This window comes from Equus caballus, chromosome 1 (assembly GCF_041296265.1).
Source record: "Equus caballus isolate H_3958 breed thoroughbred chromosome 1, TB-T2T, whole genome shotgun sequence".
Taxonomy (NCBI): Eukaryota; Metazoa; Chordata; class Mammalia; order Perissodactyla; family Equidae; genus Equus; species Equus caballus.
The window spans coordinates 93,509,653-93,526,007 of NC_091684.1; the positions used below are offsets into that span (position 1 = coordinate 93,509,653).

Genomic DNA, 16,355 nt, shown 5'->3' on the forward strand with positions numbered 1-16,355 from the left:
TATACGCAACAGGAAAGGAACAGAGAAAATGGCTGATAGCTGGGCACTGCCCCTCTTTGGAAGATGCTGAAGAGCTGCCCATACTAAACCAAGTGCTGGCTGCCTTGCTTGCCATCGTCTGCACCGTTCCTACCAAGTTATATCCATTTGCCCAAAGTCATCAGAAAATGTCTCCCTCTCATTGGTGACAGTGTTGAATGCTTCACTAATAGCTCCAGGTAAGCCTGATAAAGGCTGGAGGAGGAAAGGGGAATCTGAACAGAGGAATTATTTCTACTGAAAATATTTAAGATTAGAAGACACAGCGTTTTTGAAAGACAGGTGCCTTACATACAAGCAATGAACCCCAAATTGCCCTTTTGCACCCTCTATCTTGAAGCATCCCTTAAAAATAAGACCGTGGTCCTTCTAATGCCCTTCGCCTCTGGATGGAGAAAGTTCAGCCACTGTTTAAATAGATATCCTCCCCCACATTGCACCATATTGCGGCCACCCACACAGGAAGGGCGATGTGGTTTGTATATCACAGTCATCTGTGCTTGACTGAGGGTTTTCAGTGCCGTGGAGGGTTGTTGGCTCTGAGAGAACATCTCTGGAGGGAAACAAGGATGGCTTCCTGAGGCTGCCTACCTCCTCCCCTTCCAAGCCCCCTCTCAGCAAGACCAGGCTCACAGATGATGGGGGACAGCGTGAGGCTGCCTCAGACGACCCGACTGTCCACCGCCAGCCCAATCCATGTGGCTGCAGTTGGCGGGGACGCCTCTTGGGTGCTCTTCAACATCCTCTGCAGCTGCCGCCAGGCAAATGAGGACTCTCAATGAACAACCATCACCACCAGCGCCATTACTAAGCACCTCCCACACCCCAAGCTGTTTCTCCTCGCATTGCCCCCTTTACCTGAGGGAACTGAGGCTCAGAGAGGGACCAGGGCTGGTCCAAGGTCACACGTCAGGAAGAAGTGGGAAGCCAGGATGTGAGCCAGGCTTGTCCACCACACACCTCTCGCCCTCGACATACGTGGACGTATGTGGTCCCTTCTTGTCTTTGTCCAGGGAATGTTTTCCCAGATTTCCCTCTTTGACCCAATGATGCCCAACATTTAAAAATCTCTCTCTTACACACACCTTATTTTAAACAGGCTGGCATGAGTGACTTCAAAGAATTCACGCAATTGGAAAGGAAGTGGAACTCGGTGTGTGTATGTATGGATGTGTGTTCGTAACTTTCTTTCCTGATTGGAAGTAGATTTCATATCTATTGCAGACAATTTGGAAACTACATAGACATGTAAGAAAGAAGTAAAAATAATCGGATACCATAATATCAGAGAGCATTCCTACTAATATCTGGGTATTCTTTCCTTCCATCCTTTTTCTGCAGGTGTGAGTATGTGCATGCCCATGAGAGCACTGGGGTCATATGTACATAGAATTTTTTTGATAGCATTATATCTTAAAAATGTTCCCTTTCAGCATTTTTGGAAAACAATGTTTTTGTTTTGTTTTAGTTACTGTTTAATATTTATTTCCCTCTGTGACTACACAGTAATTGTTTAATCTATTGTCCATTGTTAGATATTTGGGTTGAGTCCATTTGTTTTTATTATTTTAAATGGCATTGCCATAAACATATTGATGCAGAACGTTTTGTTCTCATTTCCTGAAGAGAGATGCTTAGAAGTGGAATCTATGCTTCCCCGCTGGCCAGGGTCCCCATGTCTCCCCAGGTCCTCAGCTCCATCTCCTCAGCCCCCTTGCTTGAGCCCATCCCTTGACCCTTGCACTGCTCCATTTCTAAAGCTTTTCTTTCCCTTTGGCCAATTAAATCCAAGTTAATCCAATTAAAATGACCTCATTGTGATATCACTAACCCTCTTCCCAGCCTCTTAGCACACTCATTCTCACAGCCGAGCAATTCTTCGCACTGTTATATGCATCCACCTGGGAAGAGTCCATGTCATCATGTCGTTCCCCTCTCCTCTCCACCCAGACCTCTCCCTTAAAACATATTCCACATGTTCTGGAAATCCTTTCGAAGGAGGCAGAAAAACAAAGGGTCAAGTTGATTCCAGAGCAGCTGATTACAACCTGTGAAATCTGGGACAAAGCTTTTGTCCCAGACCTTTCCTAGGGCACAGGAAGTGGGACTGACCTTGTTAAGCACCTAAAATTCGTTCATTCAAGCAAGATCGACTGAGAGCCTACTGTGTGCCAGGCACTGGGACGCCTCAGTGGACAAGACAGATGAAGAGCTCTGAGCTCAGATGCTGGTCAGGGAGGAGAGTGAGGGACGATAAAAATACACATAACAAGTAAGTTAGAAATATGACATTATAAAATACATTTAGGTGCTAAGTGCGATGGAAGAAAGTACAGCCTACCTGGAGGATCTGCAGGTGCTGGGGGCCGGTTTGCATCGTTAGCTGGGGGCTCAGGGTAGGCTGAGAAGGTAAAAACTTACCCAAAACTTTGAAGGAGGTGAACAGATCAGTCCAATAGATATCTGAGAGAAGAACCTTCCAGAAGAATGAAACAGTTGGAGCAAAGGCCATAAGGAGGAGCTTGCCGGGCATGTTAGAGGAACAGCCAGTGAGTCCCAGTGGCTGATGTGGCGTGAGCGTTGGGGCGAGTGGTGGGGAACCCCTCAGAGAGACTGGGGCAAGCCATGGGGGCCACCAGTAAGACTCCGGCCCTTCCTTGGGTGACACGGGAGTCACTGGAGGGCTGTGAGCCACAATGGGACGTGCTGTGATAGAAATTCTCTAGCTGCTGTGTTGAGAACAGACTGCAGAGGGACAAAGACACACACAGGAGAACAAGGCAGGGGGCTACTGGGAGCATTCCCATGAGGAAAGGGAGCACCCAGCCCAGGGTGGCACCTGGGGAACGGGCGGATTCTGGATATATTCCGAGTGCAGAGTCAGCAGAATTTCCTGACAGATTGAACATTGAGAGTAAGAGGAAAGGTGGTGTCGAGTGGGATGCCACAGATTGGGGTCTGAACACCCGTGAGATGCCGCTGTTGTCAGCCCGGCTGGAGGCGGCTGCGGGTGGAGCTGGCTGACAGGGAGCTCAGTTTTGGATGCGCTGAGCGAGGTGTCTTCATAGCACAAGCAGAAATGTTGAGTAGGCAGTAAGATACGGAAGTCCAGAACTGGGGGAGACATGCAGGCAAGAAACAAAAGTTGGGGAGTCATTCGTGTCTAGATGCATTTAAAGAAATGAGACGAGGGGAGATCACCAAGCGATCAAGTGTAGACCAGCAAGACGAGTGTAGACAGAGAGGAGGAGCAAGTAGCTTGGCCATGGCCCCCTCGGAGCACGTGGCAGAGGCAGCTTCTAACCCAGCCTGGTCAACTCCTTGCCATGTCTGGGCTATTTCCACTGGCCCCAGTGCCCCACTCAGTGGACTGGATGTATGGGGTCTGGCACACGGTAGCTTCCTGGTGGACCCCGGACCCCATCTGGGAGCACACACTTCACGGCAAGGTGCCAGCCCAGTACAGGCCTATGGCTGATGCCAGCCTCAGGGCTGGGATTCCTTCTGTCTCAGGCAGACGTTAGAGAGGCAAGGGCATGGCCATGTCTGTGATCCCCTTGGGGGAAGTGTAGGGGCTGGCCTTCTCTCCTTGGTTTGACATGTGCTGGGGACTTTTCTCACAACAGTTAGAGTATTATTTGAAAAATAAGCCAGATCATGTCTGTCCTCTTTTTTTTTTTTTAATTGTTCCTCTGGCCTTCCTTCTTCCCTCCCTTCCTCCTCCCTCCTTTCCTCTATCTTCTCCCCTCCTCTCCCCTTCCTTCCTTCTTTCCTTCCTCCCTTCTCTCCCTCCCTCTTCCCTCCTCCCTTCCATGTTCCTCCTTCCTTCTCCCCCTCCTCTTCCGGTCCCTCCCCTCAGCCACCGGGCCTTTCCACCTGCTGTTTCCCTAACTGAAACACCCTCCCTGACTCCCTGAGTCCTCATTTCCTTCAACCTCTGCTCAGATGTCTTCTTCTCAAAGAGGCACCTCCCCACCCCCCAAAGAGTGCATCCCCAACACCACTCTGACCTCTTTTGTCCTGCCTCTTTCTCTTCCCGGCACTCACGGCCACCCTGCGGTATATGTTTGTTTGCTCTTGTGCATCTCCTCTTCTAGAACGGGAGCAGGGCCTTCATTTTGTTTGCTGCACAAAACAGCACCTCGTCCATAGTCCTTATCCAACACGTATTCTTGATGAATGAATGAATTCCAAAGGGCCGTGGAAGGTTCTGCTGTTCCCTTAAAGTTGATCCTCAGGCATCTCCTTAAGGTATCTCATATGTCACAACCTCACAGGTGGGCAGACTTACAGCAAAGCCCCTTGGAGCTGGGGGCTGTCCTACAGCAGATGGGGGTCCCACACAGGGGTAGCCACCAGCGTACGCCACCTGGGTACACTGGGTTCTGCACGTTGTATCCACCCCTCAGCAAGTTCTCACTGGGCCAGATGGGGTCATGGTGCAAAAAGAATGCACACACCGCAGGGCACTTGAGGAGAAATGCCCCCAACTCTGCGACCCTGGGGGGGGCTGTGCCTCAAAGGAGCCATGTCTCCCTGTCCTCCAGGATAAAGTCACCTAAAACCTAAAGGGGAGGCAGGGATGCGGCAGTAAGGAAGCATGCTAGGCCATGGAGTCTAATCGGGTTTCTGTGCACTTGGAATCTGGAGTCCTGGCTCCACTGTTGATGGGTTATGCTCCCTTCCGTGTCACACTCCCGCCCTGGCCTCCACTCGACGCACAAAGTCACCCTGCCCCCGCCCTTCAGAAGCAGCACTTTATTACCCTAGTTACAGAAGTGGGAGCTGAAGCTCAGTGGGGCTCAGGAGACTGTCCAGGGTCACCCGGATGGTCACTGGGGAGCTGGGAGGCAACCCATGTGGGTCTAAAGGCCCTGTAACTTCCCGCTGCCAAGCCACTTCTCTGAGCTCCAGTTCCCTTCTCTGCAAGCGTGGCCGTGGCCGTGGGAGACGATGCGGTAGTGTCTGTCTGACAACAGCAGCGCTTAAACCATGTTGGTTGAGACAGAATTAACGCTCAGCTCTTGGGGGTTAAAGGTGCCAGCACTGACCCTGGTTCTTCCGTTTTGCCACGTGTTGAAGTTGGTTTGTATGCTTTGAACGTGTTGGTTCATGAACAAGGCCGTTTCTAGTCTGTTAAACTAATAATCTTAATATTTTACTTTAATTGTAAGGCAGCTATTCCCTTTTGTTCGTTTAACAAATCCAATTAAAACGGAGTGCATTCAGGATTACAAAATAGATGCTATTAAACCAATAGGAAATCATCATCTTTTGTTATTGGGCCCTGTGACCCCCTGGGAACTTTTGCTCCAAATAAAAGTTGAATTCTTATTATCCTCCAGGGGGCAGGGGCCGGTGTGACCGATCACGGCTTCCCAGGCAGCACAAGAGGAGGGCCACACTGTGCTAAGAGTGGAGAAGTAAATAATAGTAGGGGGAGACAAAGCAATCCACGCCTAACTTCCCAGTAAGCTCCTCAGAGCTGCATTGACCAGATATCCAGATGACAGCCAAATGAAGCCAGCCTGCTCATTCCCGCATAGACACTCTGTGTGCCGCAGCTCTGGCGTCATGGGAAGAGCGCGCCACCCAGAAGCTCTGGAATAAGGGGAGCTGTGTGACCTTGGATATACCACTTTACACCCGCCCCACCCCCCAGCATCCTTATCTTTGGGTGGGAGGGTACTCCCACCTCAAGAAAGAGTTGTGAGCACTGAATGAAACGGCAAATGGGAGGTCGGCTTGTGAAGGAGAAGGTGTGGTGTGCCTCTAAGGGCTGATGTCAAGCATGTGTGTGGGGGCGGGTGGACAGCATCATAGAGCCGACACACGGAGCCGCCCTGCGGTTTGGGAATAGCGGAGGTGCATCTTACAGGCGTTAGATTTTAAAGTGAGCCCACGTGGTGAAAATCAAACTTCAGTGGCCTGCAGACAGCCCCTCAGGGCCACTGCACAGCCAGTAGCCCCCAGGGCAGAAGAGAGCCCCGTCTCTGGTGAGCACCTGGGAATGCCGTGGGCTAATGTGCTGGGGCCACGCTGGATGAAAAACTCGTGTCTTCACACTGTTGTCACATTCATTGTGGCAAGAAGCTCACACCATGGGGACCCATGGGGATTGCAGGGACTAAGGGACAACAGATTTCCTGTCTCCATCACTGCCACAACTGGCTGGTGGCATTACACGTACTCTTGAAATTGTTTCTCTCTCTCATTGCCAATCTCCAAGCAGTTAGATGACTCCATTAATGCTATTAACATATCTTTAAAATTCATATTATCCAGATATATTTAGATATATACATACATATATGTGTCTGTGATAATGAGCAGCTACACGCTGGCCCCTGGGCAGTGGAGTAGACGGGCAATGGGCCGAGCTGAAATGGTTGTTCAGGGATCCTGATGTGCATGTGGTCCCTCCAAAAGGCCAGTGGAACATCTGTATTCCTGACCCCTGCAGGACTGTGACCAAAGATTGCATCTCCTCCCCCTCACTCTCCAAGTGGAGCAGCTGTTTCAGCCGGCGTGCTCACCATTCCCCTTTGAGCTGCCGGCGGGAGAGCGCCATTGCTGGTCCCTGGCTAACCCGTGCCAGATTAGAATGGACCTGAGCTAGTGTTGGTCACTCAGAGTCTGAGGACTCGGTGACACTCTGGTTCCAACGTCAGAGAGCCTGTGGGTGACCAAAACCGGCAACACACCTTTCTGGGGACGTACCAGGCAGGCAGCTTTAATTTTCTGTGACAGAGGTGGCTTGCGCCGAGGGAGCGCTAGGATTCCAGAATGCCTGCCCCTCCTTGGAGTCAGTGGGGACAGCAATGTGCCCCCAGGAGGAGGCATCTCCTCCTGCGAGAGCAAAGGCTACAGAAGGAAGAGAGACAAGGATCGTGGAAAGATCCTAACCTTTGGTAGCAGACACATCTAGGTTTGATTTTGGCTGTGCTGGGATGTCTGTGTGAACTTGGGGAAGTCGCTTGACCTCTCTGAGCCTCAATTTTCTTATGTGAGAATTAGGATTTAGCCTTACATAGTTGCCGTGGAGGTGAGAGACACAGGAAGGGCTCGGCAGCATGCCTGCCACAGTTACTTTGGTACACATCATCTGAGTGAATGACGGTGAGTGGCTCTTGACATTAGGCAGCATTTCTGAAATGATGTCGGAAACCCCCATAACCGTGAGGTCCCTGGAAGACACCACCCCTGCTGTCTCGTCTCTCTCCTGCCCATCATCCTTGTCTGTCCATCAGCTCTGCCAAGTGTCTGCTGGAGCTATTCCTGTGAGCTCACAGAAATCTTTCTTCCTCTAGTCTGTCCCCTTCCTGGCAATCTGTCCTTCTGCCTACAGGAAAGACGGGTTGACATACCACAGCTGGTGGCATTTGCGGAAAAAATAAAAGCACTTCATGTTTATACCCCCAGGGAGTCTCTACTCCGAAAACCGGCTAACACTGTACAGCAAGTAGGAGAGCACAAGGTTCCTGGCCCAGAAGGGGTGCTGGACAAATGCTGATTGTTCCCCCAGCACAGACCAAGCCTGAGGCAGACATTAGTTCCTATTTCAGGGGCCTGGCCAGAGGTTCCATTCCCGCCCACTCCACAGACCGCCCCACAGTGACTACCCACATCCCCACCTGCCACGTGGCTTCCAGGGAAGGCCCAGCAGCTCGTTCTGGGAATGGGTGGAGGGCACGGGGAAGGAATTGAAGCCACATGGAAGTCACAGCAGAGGGGAGGCTGGCCTATTGTTACACGTCTAGTGAATGGGTCTCATGAGAGTTGGGAGAGAGAATAAATGCCATGACTTTTGAATGAGTGACTTGACTGAGGGAAGTTTGCCTTATTTCCCCTTAGGAGATGGCCCATAAGCAAAAGCTATTTCCCATCTCTATGGCATGAAGTCTGCTATGAAGTTAGTCCCAGGTACTGGCTGTGAAATGGCAGTGACTTTTGGGGTTTCAGTTCTGCCGTGTGTCCATCCTGTGTCTCAATGCATCAGTCAAAAGAGTGAAATAATTCCTGTGAGGTCAAATTAGCTAGATGTTTAAAGATATCGGATATATGCAAAGTCAGTCTTACTTAAAGATACAAAGATACATGAGTGTGAAGCACCAGATAAATTCTGTTATCACTGATCATGATGCTCTTACAATTGAAGACGCTTGCAAAGACTCTGATGGCATTAAAATATAGGTTGCCGTTACATTTTTAATTTAGATATCCACGGGGTGCCCCACCATGCTGTTTGATTCACAATGACTAGATGGAAAAATTAATTAGAAATTAAAGTCAAACCAACTGGTCCAGTTTTTCCAAAGTATAAAAACCAATTGTACAAAAGAGTATATTTCGAAACTTCTCGTATTTGGGCTTCTAAGCTGTTCATATGAAGTGAAACCTGTTATTTGTCTATCCTTCCACCCATCCATCCATCATTCTATCCACCCATCCATCTATCCAGCCATCCATCCATTCATCTGTCTATCCATCTATCTATCCATCTGTTGGTTTATCTATTCATATCTCTTTGTCTCTATCACTGCCAGCTTCCTTATGGGTGCCGGTCCCACCCTGACTTGTGAGGAGTCTGTGAATTGATAGTAACAGGCCATCTACCCAGTTTTAGTTGTATCAAAAGACCGTCTCTTTCACATTTCCTTTGTGAACACCTACGCTCCTACTCAATGGGCAGACCTGGGCAGGATGCTGACCATTCAGGTTTGAATGAGAGAAGGGATGTTCTTGTCTCTGGGGGCTCCTGGCACTCATCTGCTTCTAGTAGCACTCAGCAGCTTTGGGGGTCCAGATGGACCCAGAGTAGCCCAACATAGCCTGCCCTCCAGAAGCAAGAGCAAGGGTCCCAGCCAGGGAAGGCGGCCCTGAGAAGAGGCATGAGGAGGTGGCACCTGATCCTGCTTCATCTGGCCTGGGGCTGTCTGGGGACCCAGACAGACTGGGGAGGAGGTGAAGGGCAATATCCCAGCCAGCCCCTACTCTGACTTGTGAGTGATTAATAAGGAGGCTCAGAGCCAAGGGGTCTGTCAGAGGGAAGCTCCTTAACGGAGACAATCTGCAGACAGCTCCCGGCTGCTTCCTCCCCATCGTTCATCAGCGCTGGGAGGGCTTCCTCTCACGGTGTGGGTGGGCTGTAGGGGGCAGGCTCAGCTGAGTCCTGCCGACTGAGCTCCAGTCGACTGGAAGCACCCTTCCCATCCAGCGCCCCTCTAACCCGTGCTTAGCATGTTTGGCCTCCCTGAGCTGAACTTCATCTTAAATATAAGAAATACAAAAGACAGCCCAGGCTTTGGGGTGCTCCCGGGAATCCGGTGGCCAGCATCAGTCACAATCTAGATTTAGGTCTCTGAGTTTGGGGCCTGGCCCTGGGTATTGCTCACCTGCGTGACACAGGGGTTTGGTACATAGAAGGCTCTTGATACACTTGCTGAGGGAGTGAACAAATGAAAGAATGCAGGGATAAGCACATGGACTCAGCTTAAATTAGTCCCAACAGACTAATAGGGATCAGGGTCAAAGGAAACTTTACTATTTGTCCAGGCCCATGGGATAGAGCGACCAAATAAAATACAGAACTAGGCGATGTTTGAGACATATGCATACTAGAAGCTATCTGGTGTTTATCTGAAGCTCAAATTTAACTTGGAATCTTGTAATTTTATTTGCTAATCTAGTAACCCGACCGTGAGGAGTAGTCATTGATAAACACGATCAGAACACAGGCTCCCCCAATCTCTGTCCATCTTCTTTTTAATTAAGATTTTAACTCAAGCCAGTAGGACACTTTTTCTGGCACATCACCTTATGCATAGCTGTCCCCTGCAGAGTGAACATGCGCACATACATGGTTCCACTGCAGTGCTCACATGGTACACACGTGGATGCCCTTTATGGAGCAGAACAGGGCTGAGTGGGAGCATCAAAAGTCACAGACTTCAAAGCCAGGCTGAGCAAGCAGCCATAGTAAGAGTGACAGAAATAGAATATGGGGCCCCAAATATGTTTAAGGTTTTATGAAATTTTTTAATTTACCTACAGTAAAATTGTCTTTTTTTGTATACAGCTCTCGAAGCTCTAACATATAAACAGCTTCATGTAACTACGACCACAATCAGGATACAAGCAGTTCCAGTACCCCAGAAAACTCGCCGGGAGTCCCCACGCTCAAACTGCTCCCTTATAATCAAACCTTTCCCACCCCTAATTCCTGGTGACCATCCACCTGTTTTCTGTACCTATCATTGTGCCTTTTCCAGAATGTCATAGAAAGCAATCATTCACTATGTAGACTTTTGAGATTGGCTTCTGTTACTCAGCAAAATGCCTTTGAGATTCATCCAAGTTGTTATTCGCATCAGAAATTCATCCTCTTTATGCTTAATAGTATTCCATCATAAGGATATGCCACAATTTATTTATCCGCCCACCCACTGAAAGACATTTGTTTTTTTTTCTTCCTATTTTTGGCAATTATGAATAGAGAAACTATAAACGCATTGAACAAGTTTTTGCTTGTTCAATTGAATCTGAGTTTTTGTTTTTCTAGGGTAAATACCTACTTGGGGAAATGACAGGTCACATAATAAGTCTATGCTTAATTTTATAAGAAATTGTCAAACTATTTCTCAGAGTGATGGCAGCATTTTGAATTTCCATCAGCAATATATGAGTGCTCTAGCTGTTCCACATTATCACCGAATCTTCCTACTATTGGTTTTTATATTTTATTTTTTATTTTAGACATTCTAATAACTGTGTAGCGGTATCTGATTGTGATTTTAATTTGCATTTCCCTAGTGACTAATAATGTTGAGCAACTTTTTATGGGCTTATTTGCCAACCACATTACTTCCATGGGGAAATGTCTTAAATCTCTTGGGCATTTTTTTCATTGCATTGTTTACTTTCTTACTGTTGACCTTGAGTTCCTTATAGATTCTGGATACTCGTGCTTTGTTGGATATGCGATTTGCAAATATTTTCTTCCAGTCTGAAGATTGTTTTTTCATTCTTAACAGTTCTGGGTTTTGGTTTCGTTTTTACAGAGCAAAAATTTTATAATTTGTTGAAGTCTAATTTGTCAACATTTTCTTTTATGGATTGTACTTTTGCCTAACTCAAGGTCATGAAGATTTTCTCCTATGTTTTCTTTTAAAAGTTTAATGGTTTTACATTTTACACTCATATCTATGATCCATTTTGAGTTAATCTGAGTTAATTTCATTAGGTTGAGATTCAATTATTTTCATGATGTAACGAATTGTTCCAACATCATTTGTTGAAAAGTTTGTTTTTCCATCGAATTTCCTTTGAGCTTTTGTCAAAAACTGACTGATCCTACTGGCCAGATTTATGTGGATCTATTTCCGGGCTCTGTTTTCTATTTCACTGAGCTACATATCCTACCCTTCACCAATACCACAAGTTGTAATTACATGGGAAGTTTTAAAATAGAGAAGCATGAATCCTCCAATTTTCTTTTTCTTTTTCAAAATTCTTTCAGATTTCTAGTTTCTTTTCCTTTCAATATAAATTTTAGAATCAGCTCATTCATATGTACATATAATCCTGCCATAATTTTTATTGGAATCACATTGATCTTTAGATCAATTTGGGAAGAAGTGGCATCAAGATATCAAGTCTTCCCATTCATTAACATGGTATGTTTCTCTATTTAGTTAGATTTTCTTTGCTTTCTTTCATCAGTGTTTTGTAATTTTTATCAGGGAAATCCTGCAGATTCTTGTTACTTATGTGAAATACATAAGTATTTTATTTTTTGAAGCACCATTATTTTCAAATTTCAGTTTCCGCTTGTTCATTGCTACTATATAGAAATTCAGAGGGGTTTTGTATATTACCCTTGTATCCTGCTTTTGTTGCATACTGTAAGTTTTGATATGTTCTACTTTTATTTTTGTTCAGTTCAAAATATTTTCTAATTTCCATTGAGACTTCTCGGATTGACTCATGGATTATTTATAAATATGTTTAATTACTATTTGGAGATTCTCCAGTTATCATTCTGATATTGATTTCTAATTGAATTCCATTATTTTCAGAGAACATTGTTTGTGTGGTTTCTATTCATTTATATTTGTTAAGGATTGTTTCATGTCCAAAAATACAGTCTGTATTTGTGAATGTCGCACGTGCACTTGAAAAGAATGTGTATTCTCTTACCGGATACAGGGGTTTATACACATCAATTAGATCCAGTTGGCTGATGGTAATGTTCAGTTCTTCTACACCAGTAGGTCTCATCTGAGGGCAATTTTGCCCCCAGTGGACAGCTGGCAATGCTTAGAAACATTATTGGTTGTTACAACTAGTAGAGCGCTACTGGCATTTAGCGGGTAGAATCTTCTGGTCTTCTGGTGCTAAACATCCTGCAATGCACAGGACAGTCCTTCCCCCATCACTGCCCCACCCCTGCCAACAACCGAGGATTAACCAGCCCCAAATGTCAAGAGAGCCAAGGTTGAGAAACCCTGTTCTTTGTTGATCTCCTCTCTACTTGTTTTACTGATTTTTAACAGAGAAGTGTTGATGTCTCCAACTCTAATTATAGATTTGTCCATTTCTTTTTTCCATTTTATCAGTTTTTGCTTCATTTATATCAAAGCTCTGTTGTTAAGCACATCCCCATTTAGGATTTTTGTATCTTTTGGTACAGTGTCCCTTTTATCATTATGTAGTGTTCTTTCTAATCTCAGGTAAATTTTCATGCTCTGAAATATACTTTGCCTGATATCAATAAAGTCACTCCAGTTTCCCTTTAGTTTTTGCATAGTAGGTCTTTTTCCATTCTTTTAGTTTAACTTTTATTTAAAGTAGATTTCTTATAGATAGCATATAATTGGGTCTTTTTCTTTTATTTTCCATTCTGATAATTATGCTTTTAATTGGTTTGTTTAAGTCATTTTCATTTAATGTGAGTCAAATTGATATGATTGAATTTAGGTCTACTGTTTTAATAGTTTTTTGATTGTCTCATTTCCCTTTCCTTGCTTTCTTTTAGATCATCTGAATTATTTTTACTGTTTCATTTTAATTTATATATTTAGTTTTTTACTGTGTCTCTTTAAATATTGTTTTGGTGATTGCTCTGGAGATCAAAGTATACATAATTTTCCACACCTACTTAAAATTAACATTTTACCACTTCAAAAGCATTGCGAAACCTTACCTGTACCATATAGGTCCCATTAACATCCCCCATTATGTTGTAGTCGTCATATGTATTCCATGTACATACACTGAAAACCCCATCAGACAGTGTCATAATTTTTACTTTCAACCACCACACATATTTTAAAGGTCTTAAAAGGAGAAAAATAGTCTACTGTATTTACCACATATTCCCAAAGTCCACGTTTCTCTCTAGTACAGTAGTCCCCCGTTCTCCGTGACTTTTCTTTCTGAGGTTTCAGTTATCTGCAGTCAACTACGGTCCAAAAATATCAAATGGATAATTCTACAAATAAACAATTCCTAAGTTTTAAATTGCGCACCATTCTAGGTACTACGATGAAACCTCACGCGGTCCTGCTCAGTCCTGCCTGGGACCTGAATCACCCCTTTGTCTGGTGTATCTGCATGGTTTATGCTACCCGCCCGGTAGTACTTAGCAGCCATCTCAGTTGTCAGATCACTGTCATGGTGGCACAGTGCTTGTCTTCTAGTAACCCTCGTTTTACTTAACAACGACCCCAAAGCGATGCTTGCAATTGGGACACACCAAAGAGAAGCCGTAAGGCGCTTCCTTTAAGTGAAAAGGTGAAAGTTCTCGACATAATATGAAAAAAAATTGGATGCCGAGTTTGCTAAGATCTATGGCAACTTTTACTACAGTATATTGCTATAACTGTTCTATTTTGATATTAGTTATTGTTGTTAATCTCTCACTATGCCTAATTTTTTAAACTTTATCACAGGTATGTATGCATAGGAAAAAACATAGTATATATAGGATTCGGTACCTTCTGCCATTTCAGGCAGCCATTGGGGGTCTTAGAACATACCCCAGTGGCTAAGGGGGGACCACTGCATTGTTTTCCTTTCATCTGAAGAACTTCCTTTAGCATTTATTTCACAACGGCTCAGCTAGTGGCAAATCCTTTTATTTTTCATTCATCTGAGACTGTCTTTATTTTGCCTTTGTTCATAAAGGATGCCTTTATCCACTGTTTGGTTGATAATTCTTTTCTTTCAGCACTTTAAAAAAGATTTTTCCAGTACCTTACGCTTCCACGGTTTCTAACAAGAAACATGTGGTCTTTCGTATTGCTGTTCCCCTGTAGGTTATGTGTCATTTTTCTCTGCAGCTTTTAAATATTTTTCTTAATTTTGATCAGTTTGATTATGTGTCAAAGTGTGGATTTCTTTGAGTTTATCCTATTTGAAGTTCACTGAGCTTCCTGCAGCTGTAATTTTTATGTCTTTCACCAACTTTTGGAAGTTTTTTATCCATTTTCCCTCAAATTTTCTGCACCACAACTCTTTTTTCCCGTCCTTCTTCTAGGATATATCCATATGTCGATATCAACATGGATCTATATATGTTTTAGCAGGCAACCACAGGCTACAAGTTCTGGCAAACCTTCTGTAGATACTACAGACTGTGGTTATAATGTCCTTTCAGTTTTCAAAGAACTGCCAGTGCCTTTTGAATCAGTCCCTCATGTTACCCCTCAGGCACGAGTCTGGCACCTGCACAGTGGTCTCGCTCTTAGCTCAAGTCTCAAAGCCTGGGTTCAGGGTACTAAAGACTCTGTTCAGGGTTTCGTCCAGCTCAGGGCACATGCAGAAGTTCATATACAACTTTATTAAACTCTCACCTCTTTGCAATCTTTCCAATACTTTGTGCCTCCCCAGGAGATGCAACCCCGCCCCCCCCACCCCCAACCGTGGTCTGCTGACTAGAAATCCAGGATTTTGTTTCTAAATCTGCTGTATACTTTCTGCCACTGTTTCTGCCTCCAGGGCCAAGTAGCAGTAGGACAGAGAGAAAAAAAACAACCTCCATGTTCTTGGGACCACAGTTTGTCAGTGACAACTGTTTTCCTCCCTCAGTTTTCAGTGCCTGCCTGGCCTGGCTGACTCCAGCGATACAGGAGTGCCCGGGGCTGAGGCGGGAGAGAAGGGAAAAAACAAACCAAGAAAAACCAGATCTGCTTCACTCTCGCTGACCCGAAAAGGCCCCCTTGCCTGTTCCTTGGCCAGGGAGAAAAGCTTTTCTTGGAAATCATTCTATCATCCCCAGTGCAAAGCTGGTCTTACTTTTGAGTTCCATCTCCAGTCTGTCTGTTTCTCTTCAGAGAACTGAGAGAGCAGCTGGCGCACACTGTCTAGAGTCTTCAGTTGCATTCAATGAGCGAGATGGGACGGAGGGCACTTACTCCATCCCAACTGTGACTGGAACCCCAGCTGTCATTTTTAAGCTGCTTTATCCCATCTGGTTCCTCAGAGCTGCATCATATAGAAACTTCAGTTCTGGTGAACACAGGCCCGCCTTTGGTGACCAGCCAACTATGCATGAATGTGGTTGGTCCATTGTTTTAAAGAACAGGTTCAGCTTACAAGTCCTGCTCAAAAGAACGCAATGCTGCTGGGAGCTGAGAGCACTCTCAATGCCTCACCATAGAGACCTCCATCCATCCCAAGAGGGTCTGACGCAGCAGCACTTGCCAGAGTGCGACCCTGTGACCTTCACCTGGGAGTGGCAATACAGTCATGGATCGCTTAAGGGTGGGGACACATTCTGAGAAATGCGTTACGTGATTTCGTGGTTGTGTGAACATCACAGAGTGCATTTATACAAACCTACATGGTATAGCCTACTACACACCTAGGCTGTATGGTACTCATCTTACGGGACCCCCGTCATACATGCAGTCTGTCGTTGACTGAAACATCGTTATATGGCCCATGACTGTAGTGGGATTCATCGTAAGCAATTATAGTAAGCGGAAGGCAATTTTTACCCACGTCCCCTTGACACTGAGGATTATTGTATGAGGAGAACGTGATAATGGGCTCACACAGCTGAGTGCTGGCGCTTCATGTGTCGTATGAACTTCGTTCCTGATAAAGGGCCTGAATGATGAAGTACAGAAACGCCAGGGCACCCCTCCCGCCCACCCCTGGGGGGACATGGAGGCAACACAAGCATTTGCCTCCTGACAGCACACTTCTGTCTGCCGTGGGAGCTTGGTCCGAAATAGAAAATCAGCAAGCAAGAGACACAAAGATTTAGAAAAGAAAAGAGCCTCTAGGCCAGGACAGAACAGTCTGCATCG

General features: G+C 45.6%; 2 protein-coding genes across 14 annotated transcripts in view; one reads left to right on the forward strand and one right to left on the reverse strand.

Annotated features, from left to right (window-relative positions):
- Positions 1-16,355, reverse strand: part of WDFY4 (WDFY family member 4) — a 299,923-nt gene that overhangs the window by 51,226 nt on the left and 232,342 nt on the right. The window lies entirely within an intron of this gene.
- Positions 1-16,355, forward strand: part of LRRC18 (leucine rich repeat containing 18) — a 29,949-nt gene that overhangs the window by 7,270 nt on the left and 6,324 nt on the right. The gene's annotated exons all lie outside the window — the stretch shown is intronic.